This window comes from Rhinolophus sinicus, chromosome 1, assembly GCF_057876585.1.
Source record: "Rhinolophus sinicus isolate RSI-liver-muscle chromosome 1, RSI-T2T, whole genome shotgun sequence".
NCBI classification, from domain to species: domain Eukaryota; kingdom Metazoa; phylum Chordata; class Mammalia; order Chiroptera; family Rhinolophidae; genus Rhinolophus; species Rhinolophus sinicus.
The window spans coordinates 146,243,447-146,260,264 of record NC_142501.1 but is presented as its reverse complement, the minus strand read 5'-3'; the positions used below and the strand labels follow the sequence as shown (position 1 = coordinate 146,260,264).

General features: G+C 44.0%; 1 protein-coding gene across 1 annotated transcript in view; it reads left to right on the top strand.

Moving 5' to 3' along the window:
* The window catches only part of IGFBP7 (insulin like growth factor binding protein 7), a 67,144-nt gene that overhangs the window by 30,365 nt on the left and 19,961 nt on the right, over window positions 1-16,818 (top strand). The window lies entirely within an intron of this gene.

Below are 16,818 nucleotides of genomic sequence, written 5' to 3'. Positions count from 1 at the left end.
TGTTAGAGAAACCTCCTAGTCATCATCCAATTGCATTTCTGAAATGCCTGACTGCTCAGGGCTCTGTAAGCTCTGGATGTAGACTGAGAAGGGGAGATTGAAAGCAAACACTGGATCTGTTACCACATTTCCGTCAACCTCAACAAGTAGCTTACTTGTATGTTGGTTAATTGATAGGTCAAGGTGGAATTTTGGGTCACCTATAAGGAATATAGGATAGTGGTTAAGAGCCTGGGTTCTAGAACCAAATTGCCTAGTTTTGAATCCCAGCTCTACCATTTTTGAGCCTCGTGACTTTGGCAAATTATTCAGCCTTTCTGTGTCTCAGTTTTCACCTTTGTAAAATGGGAAACAGCCCCAACTCACAGAGTTGTTGAGAGGGTTAAATTAATTACACATCTGAAACCCATCATGAGTAGTCAATGACTGGGTATTGCTTTTAACAGGCAAGAGTGAGTTGAGGGCAAAAAAATAACGTGAAATTGGATCATAACATATGGTGGTTAGAAGGAATTATGAAAAAGTCATTTTGTTTAGCACCTTCCTTAACCAGGACAGCAAATCCTATCACGTTTTGAAATAATTATCTTGAAATCATAAATAACAATGACCATTTATTGAATGTTCACTGTGTGCCAGACAGCATGGGCAGTCCTGTGCATGCATCGTTAACAGTCCCACAGGTCCAGGTATTGTTATTACCCCATTTTATAGATGAGAAAACTGAGGCTCAAAATGTTAAGTAACTTACCCAAAGTCACCTAGATTAGAACCTAGACCTGTTTGAATCCAGAGATTGTGTTAACACAGCAATTCCTTTCCCTTTGCGTTCCATTTTCTATTACATTACTGAAGACTAAAGCTTTGGAACAGAATTCAGCTGAAGGCTACTACATCCCAACATTTGCATTGGATATGGAGTGCCAGGGTAATTTTATTTGGCTTTTTAAAATGTGCTTCCCTTGAAGAACCTCTGCAAAGGGAGGACTGATATTATTGTGTTCTGTGGTCTCATAGAAGAAAATGTGTAATAGTCATGCTTTGTTTCTTCCATATAAATCCAGGGCACTATATTTTGAAAAATACTTTCATTCTGTTAATCTTGAATAAATAATTTCCCAATGCTAGTGAGATTAGCAATTTAAAAGATATGATAATATTAAGTGATAAAAAAAATTTCCTTTGGAATCAGTTGATTGGATTTGATTAAATAAAGTGAAGACTTGACCCCTGACAACTCATCCATTGCTCATATGCAAGCACAACTGCGTTTAAGGAAGTCTGTTTATTGTTGGACATCTTTGTCTACCAATAAACAGGTTGTTAGCTTGACCTTAAATATGGAAAGCATCTTTGAGCTCAGTGCTTCCTTCTGGAGTAGCTAAAATCAAGACTTCTCATTCCCCGACATGGCATCCCGCCGATGCTAGAAGATATTTAACAGGTACTTCCCCACCTCAGGCTTCTCGTCTTTAAGTTAAATACCCTCATACCTGCTATATTGGTTTTCAGACCCCACACCATCCTTTAATGGGTTGGTTCCACTCTAAACCACTTAAACGGGACCCAGGGCTGGTCACTTCAGTACAGAACAGAGCGGAGCCATCGGCGCACACGAATGCAGACCAAAAGGGCTGGCTGGCCTCTAGACTCGTGGCCTCATTGATGTCATGATGGGCTCCATGAAGGCAGAGTGACGAGCGGGAGCCAAAAGCTGTTTCTGAGTGGTTCACGTCAGAGGCTTTATGTCATCGCTGTTGTTTGTGTTTCAAGTGAGAATTTCTCATTACGTTGGTTCTAACAAAGAGATCCTTGGTATTCAAGATTCTTACAGATGATTCCCAAATTCGCAGGTACAAGTTCTAGAACGGAAGAGATGGTCCTCCTTTTTACAATAGGGGACAGTCGTAGCTACATTTATCACAGATCCATGGTACAGACAGACAAGGATGCACTTAAGATCTGACTTAAAGTCAGATCTGAGCGATTTGGGTCATTCCCTTATGATCTAACGACGGCACTGCCCTGCTTTGTGTCTACCCTTTTTCTCTGATGTGAAATGATTAGACTTTATTTTTCCACTTGTCAAATTCTCTTTAGCTTTTTAACTGCCGTGTTGAACCCTTCTTTCCCAAAGGCATTTAGATTTTTTTTTCAATGTTTTTGCTTCACTGAAGCTTAGTGTGCTTCTTCTGGCTTTATAGTTACCCTGTAGAAATCTCATTAGAAAAGCACTTTAATATATTACTTGGCAACCAGACATCTGACAGTGTTGTAGGTCATTAGTTAGGAAACCTCCCCACGCTTGGAGGAATGGACATTCCTCTGAATTGGGAAACTTGGATCACTCCTGCAGGAGCCAGGATTTATTTTAATGCATTTGGGGGGAAGGGGAAAAGATACTCTAAATCTGGCAAAATAAAAATAACACTGATTAAGAAAACAATGAAACATTCTTTAAAAAGAAATGTATTCAAGTTAGTATTATTCTGTGGTATCTCCTGAGTCCTTTGAACACAGAACTCGTTTTAGAAAATGGGTCTCCTTTCGTGGGCAAGAAGCTAGTTAAACAGCTTCACGCCAGATCGTAGATCACACTGAAACAATCCTGATGACGATGGACTTTTCAAAGTTATATGCATTTTACCGTGAATAAATGGATGCAAGTCTTATTTGTGGGTTTTTAATTTTCAACTTTGAATTTGCAAACTCCCAAATTCCTTCAAAGCTATGGTGCGCAGAGAAGGTTCTGAGTAATAGGATTGCTTATATTTTAAGCAAGATGCCGTTTAGCAAAGCACTAGGCTTTGAAATGTGATCAGTCAAGGGACTAACAGGCATGAATTTCCCCACTTGACAGTGTTTCTTGTTGAGTTCTAACCAGATTTAATCTCATACAAAAAAAAAAAGAAAAATGCTATCCTGAAGTCTTCTAGTGCGTCCAAAAGATAATGCTATATTGTTTTAACACAGATTAAATAAAATGAAGTACAGTTTAAGTTCCTAAAGCATAATAGTAGTACTTGGTACCGGTGATTTTTTCTTTTTCATTTAGGAGCTGTATGTTTTTTAATTCAAAGACTTAAAAGAAGCAAGCTGTCTGAGAAGGTATTTTTAAAAAGAGCGCTCAGTTATTATAATGGCATAAAGGGGATAGAGCACAAGCAGTACTGTGAAAGAGGGGCCTTCCTCCAACTTCAAGAGAGGAAAAGGAATGGAAAGCTTTGACAAGAGTGACTTAAGCCCCTGAAATAAGGCTGGAGAGTAAACTCGAGTGTCTCATGTAGTGAGACACATAAGTGAAGCCTGTCGTGCTTTAAGACTTGCCTGAATGAAAAGCAGAACTCAGATGCCAGTTCTGGCTCACTTGTACCTTTTCACTCCTTCAGAGTCAATTAGAAGAGAGGAAAGAAGGCAGGGGAAGAAACAATAAAATGGTTTTGTTCTGGGTTAAGGATGCACTTTCCAAAGAGGAAATTGGGGCAGGCAATTTGGGGACCTGAGTGCTCGTACCAGGGTAGTAGCTGTGTGAGCTGCTGGCCTCAGGCAGGTTACTAAGGCCTTCCCTCCACCCGGTTTCCTCACCTCTGGGCAATAGGGGTTACTATGGCTCCCAGTCAGTGCCACAGAACTGTGCTGAGGATCGAGTAATCTAACACACTTTAGAAAGTTCTCCACAAATGGTTAGTGATGGTGAAGGAAGTTGCAAGTGGTGGTGGTGGTGACTGTGGTGAATCTGGGCTGACTTCTAGCCTGGCCAGTTACTATGTAGTCAAGGAAGTTTATGGGGCTACCCAACAGGCCCATCCAAGTCTGACCCTCATGATCCAGAGATCTTTGCCATCTTGGGCAGTTCTGGGGCATTCTTTATAACCACCTCCCTTCTCCCAGCCAGGGTTCCCAATCTTCAGGAAAAGCTGTTCAAGACAAGCCCTCCTAAGCAGAGCGAACGTTTTTTTTTGTTTTGGTTTTTGTTTTTATTAGTTTCAGGCGGACAAAACAATGTAATAGTTAGACATTTATTATTTATATCCCTCACACCAGAGCCAAAGTTTTGAAAGCTAGTGTAGACCTGCCTGTCTAAGTACCCTGATGTCATAATACCAACATGGCTTCCTTAGACCTGTTATGATACTGGCGGAGGCCAGCCCCCCCCCGTCTCCCCCCCCCCCAGCTGGGCTGAGCACTGGGCTGAGCACCTAGTGCGTGCTGTTAGAGGGTACCTGCCCATTCAGTGACCATCCAGGGAAAAACAAAGGGAGGCCAGCTTACCTTGTGTGTTGGAACTTGCCTGTGTTTGGAGATTTGGGATTGCTTAGCCGAAGCCTGCGTGATCAAGAACCGGGTACAATGCCAGACTGAATGCAAGCATTTCTTTCTTTTTTCTTTTCTTTTTTTTCAGCACAGATGGAGAAAGGAAATAGGCATGCTAGAATAGATGTGAGGGCCCCAAATGGGCCCTGCTGAGTGACCCCTGTCTCCTTAACGCACACAGAACTGCCCTGATTGATGAGACGTGGACTCAGTGACAGCATGGCATGTAGTGCTGACAAGAAGAACCTTTCCAAAGGCTGGGAGCATTCTTTGTAAACTCCAAGCTAGTGTTTCATACCCCAGATATAGCAACAGCAGTGCCTTTTGTAGGACCTAGAGTTGTGCAGGGATGAACATCACTTTTGACCAAAATGCACTCATGCTGCACCTTGTACCAGTTCACATGCTTCCTCTCGCCGGTTTTCGCCACCACCATATGCATGCAGACCCTTCATTCACGGGGTGAACCAGGTGTGTTCAGAGCAGAGCAGAAGAAATAGCAAGGTAGTGTGCAATGAACATGTGGGGCGAGCCCACCTACAGATAAATTGGCCTTTTTTAATTAGCCATTGTCGTGAGGGAGACCCTGCGCGCTGCGCCATTTTTCAGGCGGGGCGGCCTGCGGGGTCTCAGCTCCCGCTCCCCACACAAGAACGCAGGATATGGTGAGGCCAAAAAGGAACACCCACGGAGCCATAGGTAGGGGAGTCATACCACTATGGTCTCACTGGAGGCTGGGCCCACCGGATGCGCGACCTGCCGTCAGCCTTTCCGCCAACCGACTGACGACTCTCCTCCACTCTCCTCAACTCTGTTTCTCTCCCCTCTTCCGCTCTCGATGGCTCTCCTCTGTAGCCGCAGCAGTTATGCCAGCGGCCAATCAGCTAACCAGCCACAGCCGACGGCCAATCAGCCACAGCCGACGGCCATCCACCACCCGAGCCAGCACCCTTCCACGTGAGGCCGAGAGCCTGTAAACTACCTTCTGGGGCTCTGTCCCCACAGCCATTTTATTACCATCAAGTATTTAATACATTCAGATGTGTGTTGTACCATTCAACGTTGATCCACAAGCGTGGTCACACGTGTTTTGCAGGATGAATCAATCTTAATCTAATGGAAAAATGCACTGCAGACCCCCTGTGTTCATTGCTCATGACCCCTCCCCCCGCTTTGCGAACTGGCTTGAGTTGTCTTAGACATCCAGAAGAGAAAACAAAGGTGTTCTTATTTCAGCTTTTGGTTTTACACTTTGCTATTTTGACTTGAGGACGATGATGATTTCAGAGAGGTTCAGGCCTGCAGTAAGAGACTGAGAACCTCCCATCATTATAAATGTGGCCTGGGGCACCCACCTCTTTGAACTAGAGCCTAATGCAGAGGAGTGATTTGGGACTGACTTCTTCCTCCCACAAATTAATCTTTTAAATGGTTTGCACTTTTTTCTGTCCCCAAAGGGATTTGTTAAATGTGATTTTCAGTGGGAAATGTGCTTTTTTCAATTTTGTTAGCCTTAATGGAAATGAATAGGTAATCACATTCTGTGTTAATGTAGTAAGACAATCAGTCTTTGGAGGGGGGGGGGTTTGGGGAGGAGGGCAGGACAAGGGAAACAAAGATAGAAAAAGCTCTGTCAAACATGAAACAGGTATTTCTCTGGTTTTCATTTTTATTTAAACCAGCCTCTTCTTTAAAGAATTAATTTCTCAATAAGACAACATTATACAGTGAGTCTGATCAAATTTTGAGGTAAAAATGTCTCACTCTGGGAGAACTTCTAGAAGAGAGAGAGAGACTCCCAAGAAGACTCGCATAGGAGGTCCAAAGAGAAGTCCTGGTGCTGAGGGGCCCCTGAGGGAAGAACTTCTGTTTGCGTTTGGTTGTGAGGGGCCATGATGACCTAGAGAGAGAGAAATCTCCATAATTGGAAGCTGTGTGCTTTCCAGCCCTACTTGTCTCTGCTTATTTGCTGTCTGTATGATTCTCTTCTGCTTCCTCCAACCCTATAAATAGCCCTAGACACTCCGATGGTCATTCAAGCTTCCACACCAATTTGCGTTTCTTTATTGGATTTCATCAGTGTGTCTGGATGGGAATAATCTGTCTGGAAACAATACAAGGGGAAGGTGTAATGGTCTCCTCCATCCTGACTCCTGGAAGCACGCTTAGAGGAAGGCCTGCGAGCAGTGGGCCGGGTGGGAGCCAGCCCAGACTTGAGTCACCCACCTTGGAGCCTCCCTAACGTCTGGGCAAGGCGCTCAGAACATTTCTCTTGTCTTGGCCAGAAAGGCTTCCTTAGAGCTTTGGCTTTTCTCTCCTGTCTTTCAGAAGGGGACCTACCCCTGAGATTGACTAGCTCACAGAATTAGCCTTTAATGTCATAAAAGTATCAGGCTGAGGAACGACTGAAGAGAAAGGATACTCCAACTGTCAATCAACTTTGAGAGCATTAATGTATGTTCTAAATTTAATCATAATTTGCCCCTTTCTCCTTGTCCTTACAATATCTAAAGTTTCCTTTCACTTCCCTCTGTGCCTTCACTAATCCCATTCCTGGTTTACTATGTGGCAATGATAATGAGGTATCTGCACCATGAAAATCCAACCCGCTGTGTGCCATTTCCCCTCTTTTGATCATCTCTTCTTTCTGTGGAAAATCATATAACAGAAACTTGCCATCTAGATGTGCTGCATTTTGACCCAATTATGTGTTAATGAATAGAAAGTATTTCAGTCTCCTTTATTTTTTTCTGCCATCACTGATGTAATGCATGGCCCCTCTTATCTGTGCATTAGCTCATTGTTTATTTGAGTCTTTACTGGTTTCTGTTTTGCCTTGTGCCCTTTTCCTTGGGTATTGTGTCTGCACAGTCTTTGCTATAGGGACAATTAGAAAGTAAACTGGTGTCAGTCCTTTGATGGGAGTTTATCTTTTCAAAGGCCCACTGTTCTTTTTTAAGCCCACATCTTTTGAAACCTCAACATATCTTTTGATCAGTGATTCCCAAACTTCTTAGAATTACATCTTATCCTTAGGTTTGGTTGTATGACATCCTACCTCCTTTCCCACCCTGCCAATCCCCCAGAAAGAAGAGAGCAACATCTTTGTTTTAAGTAAAAACAAGTAAATTTTTTTTTCAGTTTTGTGGTGTTTTGAGATGATATGACTCTCGGTTCTGGAGTATTGCAAAAAAGGAGTCACTACTGTGAATCTTGGAGTTCTTGGAAAGTCACTTTAATCATAACATGAAATCTATCCTCCTAAAGTTTTTAAGTGTACAGTATAGTATTGTTACCTATATGTTCATTGTTATATAGCATATCTCTAGAACTTTCTCATGTTGCATGAATGAAACTCGGTACTCATCGAACAGCAACTCTCCATTTCCTCCTCCCCTGGTCCCTGGTACCACTCTGCTTTCTGCTTTTGTGAGTTTGACCGCTTTAGATACCTCATGTAAGTGGAATCATGTAGTATGTATCCTTCTGCGCCTGGCTTCTTTTACTTATCATCTTGTCCCCGAGGTTCATCCATGTGATACGTGGCCGGTTAATCTCACGGACTTAACGTGAAAATACAAGACTCTCAAGAAAAAGAAAAAGTCCCTTATATCTTCTACGGCTGTTTAAGATAACACATAGCTCATGCCTAAGACTTATGTTTGGGAATCCTGGGAGATAGAAGTTCCAATCCTTTTTTATGTAATGATGAAGAAACATTTAAAGATTCTAGATTAGCAGGTACAAAGAACATCTTAAGAATAGTCCTTGAAAACACACATTATCATCATTGCGTCTCCTTGGGGTTGAGCCACAATGGCCCCAAATCAATAAATGTCCAACCATGAGGACTCTGTATAAACATGGAGCTTTTCACGTTAACTCTCGGGAAAAGAATGTTAGTACAAAAAAATAAACAATGAAAAAAAAACATTCCCCCAAAAGAGATTGCAGTTAATTAAGGGACAACTCAGTTGATGGTAGAGAAAGTTCCACAATGTTATTTTATTGCTACATAATAAATTAATCTAAAAATTAGAAGCCTGAAACAATGGTGAACATTTATTACCTCACACGGTTTTTGTGGGTCAGAAATGTGAGACTGGCTTATCTAGGTAGTTCTGGTTTGGGGTCTCTCGTAGGCTGTAGTCAAGATGTCGGTGGAGACTGCAGCATCTGCGAGCTTGATTGGGCCTGGAGGATCTGTTTCTCACTGGCTCACTCACGTGACTACGCATAGGATTTAGTTCCTCATCACGCGGACCTCTCCGTTGCACTGCTGGAGCATCCTAACACTATGGCAACAGGCTTCTCCCAGAGCAAGTGATCCAAGAAAAAGCAAGAAGGAAGCTGCAATGCTGTGAATGAGCTAGTCTGAGAAGTCACACATTGTTACTGCTACCACATTATTCGTTAGAAGTGAGTCACTAAGTCCACTCCACACTCAAGGGGAGCAGAATCAGGTTCCACCTAAAAAGGAAGATTTAATAAGGGCATGAACAGGACCTGGGCCAGGTACCCTACTGACCCTGGGAGGCACAGAGAGAAGGAGACGGCGGACACAAGCTCACATCTATGGCAGGACATGGGGAGAGCCAGGGGAACAACTGGCCAGGCAAACCAGAGAAGTGATACAGGTAAGGGCCTTGTTGACCAGGGAACAAAGAGAGATGCTCCAGGCCAGCCCAGGAGCCTGGCACTGCTGGAGGGAGGAAGTACTTTTACCCCATCGCCTTTCATTTGCTGTTGCTAAAATTGAACAATGCCTCAGGCCCTCCTCCCCACTAGGAATACTCCTTCAGCTCAGCCAGGAGCTGGCTCAGAGCCCACACTCCACATTTCTGTGCACTGGGAGGTGGGCTAACGTCTTGGTGCTGTTTGCCTCTAGAGTTGCCCCTTTGAACGGGTTTGTCTGTTGGCATTTTCAGAACTCCACGCCTTAAGACTGAGCTCCTTTGTCTTCTCACTGTGCAGTTCGATTCTGGGGATGGTCTCTGTGTTTTCTCCAACGCTGAACTTGTGTTTACTTCCTAAATTGCCCTCCTAACCTCCATAAACTGAGTTTATTTGTCTTGATGGATGAATCAGAGTCTTGAACTCATCTCTTTGGCTCCAGCTCTCTTGGCAGACAACACAGGAAGATAGTTTTTGCTTATGTGTGTGTGTTGGGAGGATTTTTTCTTTGTTTTTCTGTCTCAGCCATAGCCCGTGGGCGAGCCAGCACCTGGGACCTTGACAAGCCTCCATGCGTGGGCTGAGGTCACATGGGGAGTTCTACCCAGTACCATTTGTGATGGGCCCAAATTCCAGAACAGGCTACAGTTTTCCAAATCCAAGGCTCAGGGGAACCAGGGAAATTACTTTCCTGGAGCCAGCCTTATCTTATTTGTGCATATTCCATTTATGCAAATTGGACAGACTCCCACAGCTAAGCTGTGTGCTGCCCCTCTGCCTAGGAAATGTAGCTGACGACGCTTAAAGGGTTTGCTCAGTGCCTTTCTAATCTCTCAGTTTCATACTGTGTGAATGGTGGCCAGCTGATTGAGAACAGATAATGTTTTTTCGGTGTTATATATAAAGCACACGAAGATGAATTCATACAGGTCTAGTCCTTTTCTGCCAGCAGCCAGGAAAGAGCTTAGGCAACTGTTTAGCCCCCACAAGCCTCATCTATAAATTGAGAATTTGGACAAGATGGCTCTTATGTTCTAAAAAAGTGCATTGGCTATATGATAATTTAGGAATACAAAAGTATTAACAGGGAAGGATTTATTTACAAGAGGAAACTCTCAATACTCTCTCCTGTTACCCATCCCACTAGAAAGGGCCTGTCCCTTAGGGGGAACTTATCCTCTATGGGTAGAGTCAGCAATTCTTCTTTCATGTTTGGATGCAGATAGTAAGTTGACCCTTTTTCACTTAAAACCTAATATAAATGTTTTGGACATCTTTGGATAACTGGGGCTTATGCTTACCTGGTTTCCTTTTAAATCCATCTCTTCCAGTATAATAGTATTGCTTGGCAACACTGACTGGCACTTACAACTAGTTGCCCCAAACTAGTTGCACTTACAACTAGTTGCCCCAAACTACGCTGTGGTTTCTCTCACCCAGAATCTGACCAACGACCCCCACTTTTTAAATCTTATGAATTGACTCATAAAGGGGCATATTGCTATAGAGTCAGTCTTTAACTTTTGTCTCCTCATTCTTATCTAAATTTCTAATGGGATATCTCTTTTTAAATAGATTTTTAACATATGGTCTATGTTAGTATAAGTGTAAAAATACAAAATCAGCACCTTTGGCTGTCTTACTGCTCTAGTTGGGTAGCTGAGTCAGAAACAGAAGAAGGCCATCCCTAAATATTGACCTGTTTGTACCTATGAACAACTGAGGACCAATTTTTAAATAGGCCACCGTGAATCAAAATCTCTGCACTTTAACCCTTTCCCAAATGCTAAAACATGCCCTTGTACAAACTCTGGAATAAAAGTACAGTTGGCCCTTGAACAACATGGGTTTGAACTGTATTGGTCCAATATACATGGATTTTTTTTTCAATTGACCTGTTCAAACCCATGTTGTTCAAGGGTCAGTTCCACCATTGGTAATCCACGTATGCGGAGGCCCAACTGTAGTTATATGTGGATTTTCCACTGTGCAGGCGTCAGCAGCCTTAAGCCCCACGTTGTTCAGGGATTTACTGTAGTTATAGCTAGCTAGACCCCCAGAGTCTTTTTAATAATCAACAGCAAAGAAAGCCAGTTTCTTGGAATGCTTCCTAAACTCTTACTATAACCCGGTGTATATTTTGGTAGTGGCATTGGTTCTCTCACCTACTCAGAGGTTTATTGAACGTCCACTCGGTGCTAGGCACTGGGACACAGAAAACAAGTAGAGAGAATAAATTGGTGGGTCCTTACGAGCGCTGAGCCCACAATCTAGTGGGATATGCAGACACAATTAAAATGCATTGTGAAAAATGCTGTGATAAGGGTAAGTAGAAAGCCATGGAAGAAACAGGAAGGATGGCCCCATTCTAAATGGGGGAGGGGAAGGCGACAACAAAGGGATGAAGAGTAGAGGGCAGTAAGGCAGGAGGGTTTGTCAAGGGAGATTTGCCAAACAAAAAGATAACTGAGACCTAAAGGATATCTAGGAGTTATCCAGGCAAAGGTGGGGAGGAATGGGAAATGGAGAGAATGTTCCAGAAAAAGGAATGGCATCTGCATAGGCTAGGGGCTAGGGAGAGCAGATCACATTTGAGGAACACAGGAAGCTCATAAAGGCTGGAGCTCAGAGTTCAAGGGGGATGTGACAAGAAATGAGGCTGGGAAGAGACTCAGGGCCGGACCTTATTTATTCTGGATTTTTATAGTTTAGTAAATATATTCATTTAGGACCCTTATTTCCTTTCTGGCAATTATAAATGTTTTCTCCAGATGAAGATGTAAATCTAAAACATATCTAATCTTAGAGAGGAAGCATTTTCACTAATATGAAGATGGCTTGGCTCTGCTCAGGAATGTTTACCCAGTGTTAACCTTGACTTTTAAGGTTCTCATAAGATTCCTGCCTATATAAGGTACTTTCTAAGAATATGGCATCATCTTAGTGATTTGCACGAAAAAGCATGAAGCGTATTTTCAAGTACTGATCTTCACGTTAAATATGCATTGAAACCATTAAAATCCAATAAAAAGGGCTGGAGTTCCTGGACTGTTTTATTCTAAGATGTGGGTAGGACTCTACCATATGGTCACAGTAGGGTTAACCACCCGCCAGGCATTCAGGATAAGGAGGATAATTGCAAGTCCAAATTCCTTACCCAGAACCAATAAGAGAACATCTCTGAAACTTGCCTTTCTCTCCAAACACCTCACCCCACAACACAACAAAGCAAGACAGGACATCTCAGCCACACTGGATTATGTATCGAGACACCACAGTAGCCCAGGGGAAGCTCTGAGTTTGGACTCAGAAAACCTAGATTCATGTCCTGGCCACACCACTGCCAGTCTGGGCGACTTTGCCCAAGACACCTAACCTTACTGAATCTCAATTTCTTTACCTGTAAAAGGACTCACTTCGCTCACAGGATTGTTGGAAAAATCAAAATGAAGTAGTAATGCATATTACTTCAAAACTCTTGGTGGGTGTAAACCCTAACACCAATGTAAAATAGTATTATTTTTCCTACAAGTGACAACTCAGGAGACAGCTCACCTCTTTGAACATGCCGATCCCCTTGCCTGGAAAGTCCTTACCTACCCCACGCACCTTCTTTACCTTCCGAAAGCCCTTTTCCTCCTCCATGAATTCAGTTCTGACCTACTCAGTCAGAATACTTTCTATATTTACAACCATAGGACCAGTCACATTCCATCCATATTATAATCGCTTGTATGCTTACATATTTGTCTACACTTCCTGGATTGTAAACCCATATCAGATAGGAAGGAGTCCAACCATATCCTCTTTCTATCCCTCACACACCCCCGCACAGCACTCAGTTCACGGAAGACATGAATGCATTCATCTACTCCATGTTTTCACCAGCTTAATGCCGTGCAACGCCGAGATACGATTTACTTAGTATCATTGTGGATCTTTGTCAACTTGCACACCATTTTGAATAGCGATTTCCCCTTAAAGAATCAATTTAGCTGGGCCACAGTGGAAGCTAGTGGTCTAATTAAGGGATGGATATTAACGTTAATGATGAATGGATGACATGTTTCTTTTGATATCCCCTAATTATTAGGAATTCAACCTCTGGCCAGACCAGTTTTATATCTGATGATCACCCGTATGTTCCAGTGTGTGCTTTAGTCATCAGCTGAGCATGTCGCATGACATTGGGAAAGCTATCTGGTGCTGACACTATGGAATATTTGTGGAATTGTTATTCCTCGTTATTATTGTGTAGGTAAAAATGCTTTCTCATTTAAAAAAAAAAAAAAGGAAAAGAAAAAAAGCTCAGAACTGTCTCTGAATGGGATTTCTCTCTCTCAGCTTCACAGATCATGAGCCTCAGTTTTCATAAAAGCCAAGCTCCCTTGGATAAGTGGTCAGAAATTTGGAGACAGGGTACGTGGTTAGCTCACGTCGTACTTGTCCCAAGGGCCTTATTCTTACTTTTCCTATTTGAGTCTGCTTTGAGTTTTCTTCTCTTCAAGTAGCAGTTGAACTGATTTATAGGCCCAGTGACCAGAACCCTTCCCCATGGACTAGATAAGTCTGGATCTTTTCCTCCTCTTGCCCCTTCTTCTCAAGCAGAATAGCATCTTCCCTCTTGTGAATAAGTATCATCTTTGAAGCCCCCCGCTTCTGAAAGGGGTCACACATTTGCTGAAGAGATACCCTGGAAATGTACCCAAAAGGACTGAAGAGGCATAAACTGCAGGTTCCACATCAGTTCCAGGAAGACTGAGGATATTTTCTTGCCCAAGTCTATAAAGAACAAGTTTCCTACTTTTATGTAGGTTGCTCTGAAGAGGTGCCAAATCTGAAATTCCAGCTTCTCTATGAGGAAATTATTTTCCTTGACTTAAACAAAAGAACAAAACCTCCAGGGCTGGAGTAATGACTGCTCCAGAAGGAAGGCCTGCAGGGGGAAAGGATGGTTCTACCGGGAGCCCAGTCTTTCTCCTCATGTTCACCTCACCCTTGGACACTGAACCTCAGTTTGCTCCCAGTTCTTGTAAAGATGCACCATCCTCACCTTTATAAGGTACTAGTAAAACCATGGAAACCCTTTTCCTTGTTTCTTCTTGCTTTGTAAAAGGATTAACAACTCAAGGAGAAACAAAATCAAAACTCCAAAAACAAAAAAAAGCACCCCTAATTATAGAAACATAACCACTGCCTAAAAATAATCAAAGTGCCAAAGTAAAGATTTCTGGTCCAATGAAGACCAGTAAGAGCAGCAAAGAGCAGGCCCAGCTCCAGGGTCCCTTCTTCTAAGGCAACCACTCCCCTGTGCATTGGCATAGCTTTCCTTTACCTGCTTCCCCTCTTCTCACAGCTTGAGCCCAACAGGATGGGCTCCAGGTGATCTCCTACCCAATAAGAGCAAGTGTGACTTGCCTCACTAATGAAAAAGACAAAATCCTTATGCAAAGCCCCCCAGTGCCCACTAGATAGGTCCTCTCTGTGATCACAGAGACCTACCTACCCATTTCCCTGATTTCAAAGCCATGTTGTTTGGCACTTCTGAACCTCATTAAACAATCTAGCTGTTCCAAGCCCAAATGGTGCACTGCACCCACATCTAGGACCTTCGCTACTAGGCATTTCCTCTCAGCACTCAGAAAGAATGCCTTGTAGTTGTGCTGGGACACAAATTGTGTTCACAGCGATTCACAAAGCAAGTTGCCAAGACAGCCCATGTAATAAGTACCCAAGACAAACAGAGAGGAATTAGCCCACAGGGTAAGAAGAGTGTTTTGTTCCAGTTTGAGCCTTAGGGGTAGCTCTGGAAAATATAGAACAGGGGAGAAGAAATGTTCAGTCCTACTGAGAAGCTGGAAGGAAAATCTGAGAACATTCAGCAAAGCAGCAGTAAACAAAGGATGAGACTTGGGGTAAACAGCTAAGAGCTTTCAAGACTGTGGGCATCACAAAGGAATACAGAAAATAACCAGAGGGCACAAGCGAAAGAAGGAAAAACACTGCGAAAGAACAGGGGGAGCTGTTATGCTGGCTGATTAACGTCTGGGGTTGTCGGCCAAGGAGACAACTGTAACCCTGAGAGTTATAAGTGACAATGAGTCTGGGGCCTGAAGGGCCAAAACATCACCAAGTAAAAATGCCAGGCACAAGCAGAGCAGGCTCCGGGCTCTGCCGCTGGCCCAAGGGGGCCGGTTCTTCACACGCAGATCTCTAGTATGTCATCCTGCTCCTGGCCTCCTAAAGCCAAGTTGCTTTATCTTAACAGAGAGGAGATCTGACTTGAAATGAGCAAAGGGTCATTGTCCCGATTTAGTGGGATTTTAACTCAGACCCACACGCTCCAGATGCAGAACCCGACCTCTGCGCACTACCAATAAGGGTGGGAATTAGGAGAGCAGCACAGGGGCACGGGAGGGGCTGGGCATGTGAACCTAATGCTGTAGTTTAGAAAAATGGAAAAGGGCCCAGGAGAACTGTTACGATGGACAGCATGCAGCTCAAAGCTCTGACACAGTTCAGACACTGCCCACCATCCCTTCCCTCATGGCTTGAAGCAATAATAATAACAATAAAGTGTTGTTCTGATTATCAGGTTTCTGAACTCTTCACCCTTCACGCCAGTTCCCTGGCACTTTTCTCCTGACATACTTGCACCTCCCAGGCGTCCTGGGCGCCTCTCTAAAAGGAATTGGGAGCATTATGTCTTCAAATCTGTCCTCCTGTTCTCCTAATTTCCACCTTCCTATCTTTCTCATCATCGACAATCTCCTGCTCTGAAGCTCTGTTTTAACTGAGTGATTTCTCGTAGGGAGTTTTTTTTAAATGCTAGTGCCAGACTCCACACCCAGACCAATGCAGAACTCTGGGAGTGCCGCCCAGACCTGGGTGCTAGTTAAACACCTCTGGAGGAGCCCAGTGTGCAGCCAGGGTTGGCAACCACTGCAAGACAGAATCCTTCCTAGAGGCCAGTTTCCAGGTGGCTGGAGCTTGCCCCATTGGCTCTATGTGTCTGGTGCCTGTTATTCCTGCAGACACCCCTCTGCGAGACCCTTTCCAACATGAATAACCTTCTGGAGACTAAACAAATCTACTCTTTTTGATAACTCCTAGTCTAAGAGGGTGACCCTATGCTGCACTGTCAGTTCCCACAGGCTGTTTCTAGGGGCTGTCCGGCTGTCCTGAGGATTTGCTGGGACTCCTCCAATGTAAATTTCTTCCTTGGACAGAGAGTGGAACTGAGGGTTTGTCTAGGTCTCAGGGAGCTGAAGTTTAGCCTTCTGCTAAAGACCCTGGGTGGGAAGCTCCCTGGTATCTGGGCATTCCAGTGGGCAAGCAGCAGCAGAAGTGGCCCCGTGGTGAGGTCTTCCCAGGGCCTCCTGGGAATTCAGGCCTCAGCCTTCTTCAGCTTTCCCAAGTGTGTTAGGTACTAGGTGTAGCAAGTGCAACCCTTCTGACGTTGAAGGCCACGTGGAAGTCCCTCATGCAGGGCTCAAGAACAGCTGTTTCTTGGGGACCCCACAGACTGCAACCCTTGTTTGTCAGCGCAGGCCTACGGACAGAGACTAAGCTTTGAGGGTATGTGAGCCTCCGGGCTCCGGAAGACTTCCGCTTACAGCTCAGTTCAGGAAACACTTCCCGATGCCTGATGATGCCAGGCTCTGGGTGTGTATGTAGGGGAGAGGGCGGGCAGCATCTGGGGGAGCTCTGTCTACGTTACCAGGAATCCCAGAGTCAGGTGACAGTCAGTGCCCTCCTGTGGAAACTTCCCCACCCAATTCAGTGCTTGTGGAATAGGAAAAAGTGACCCAAAGTTTTAAAATGTTGAAT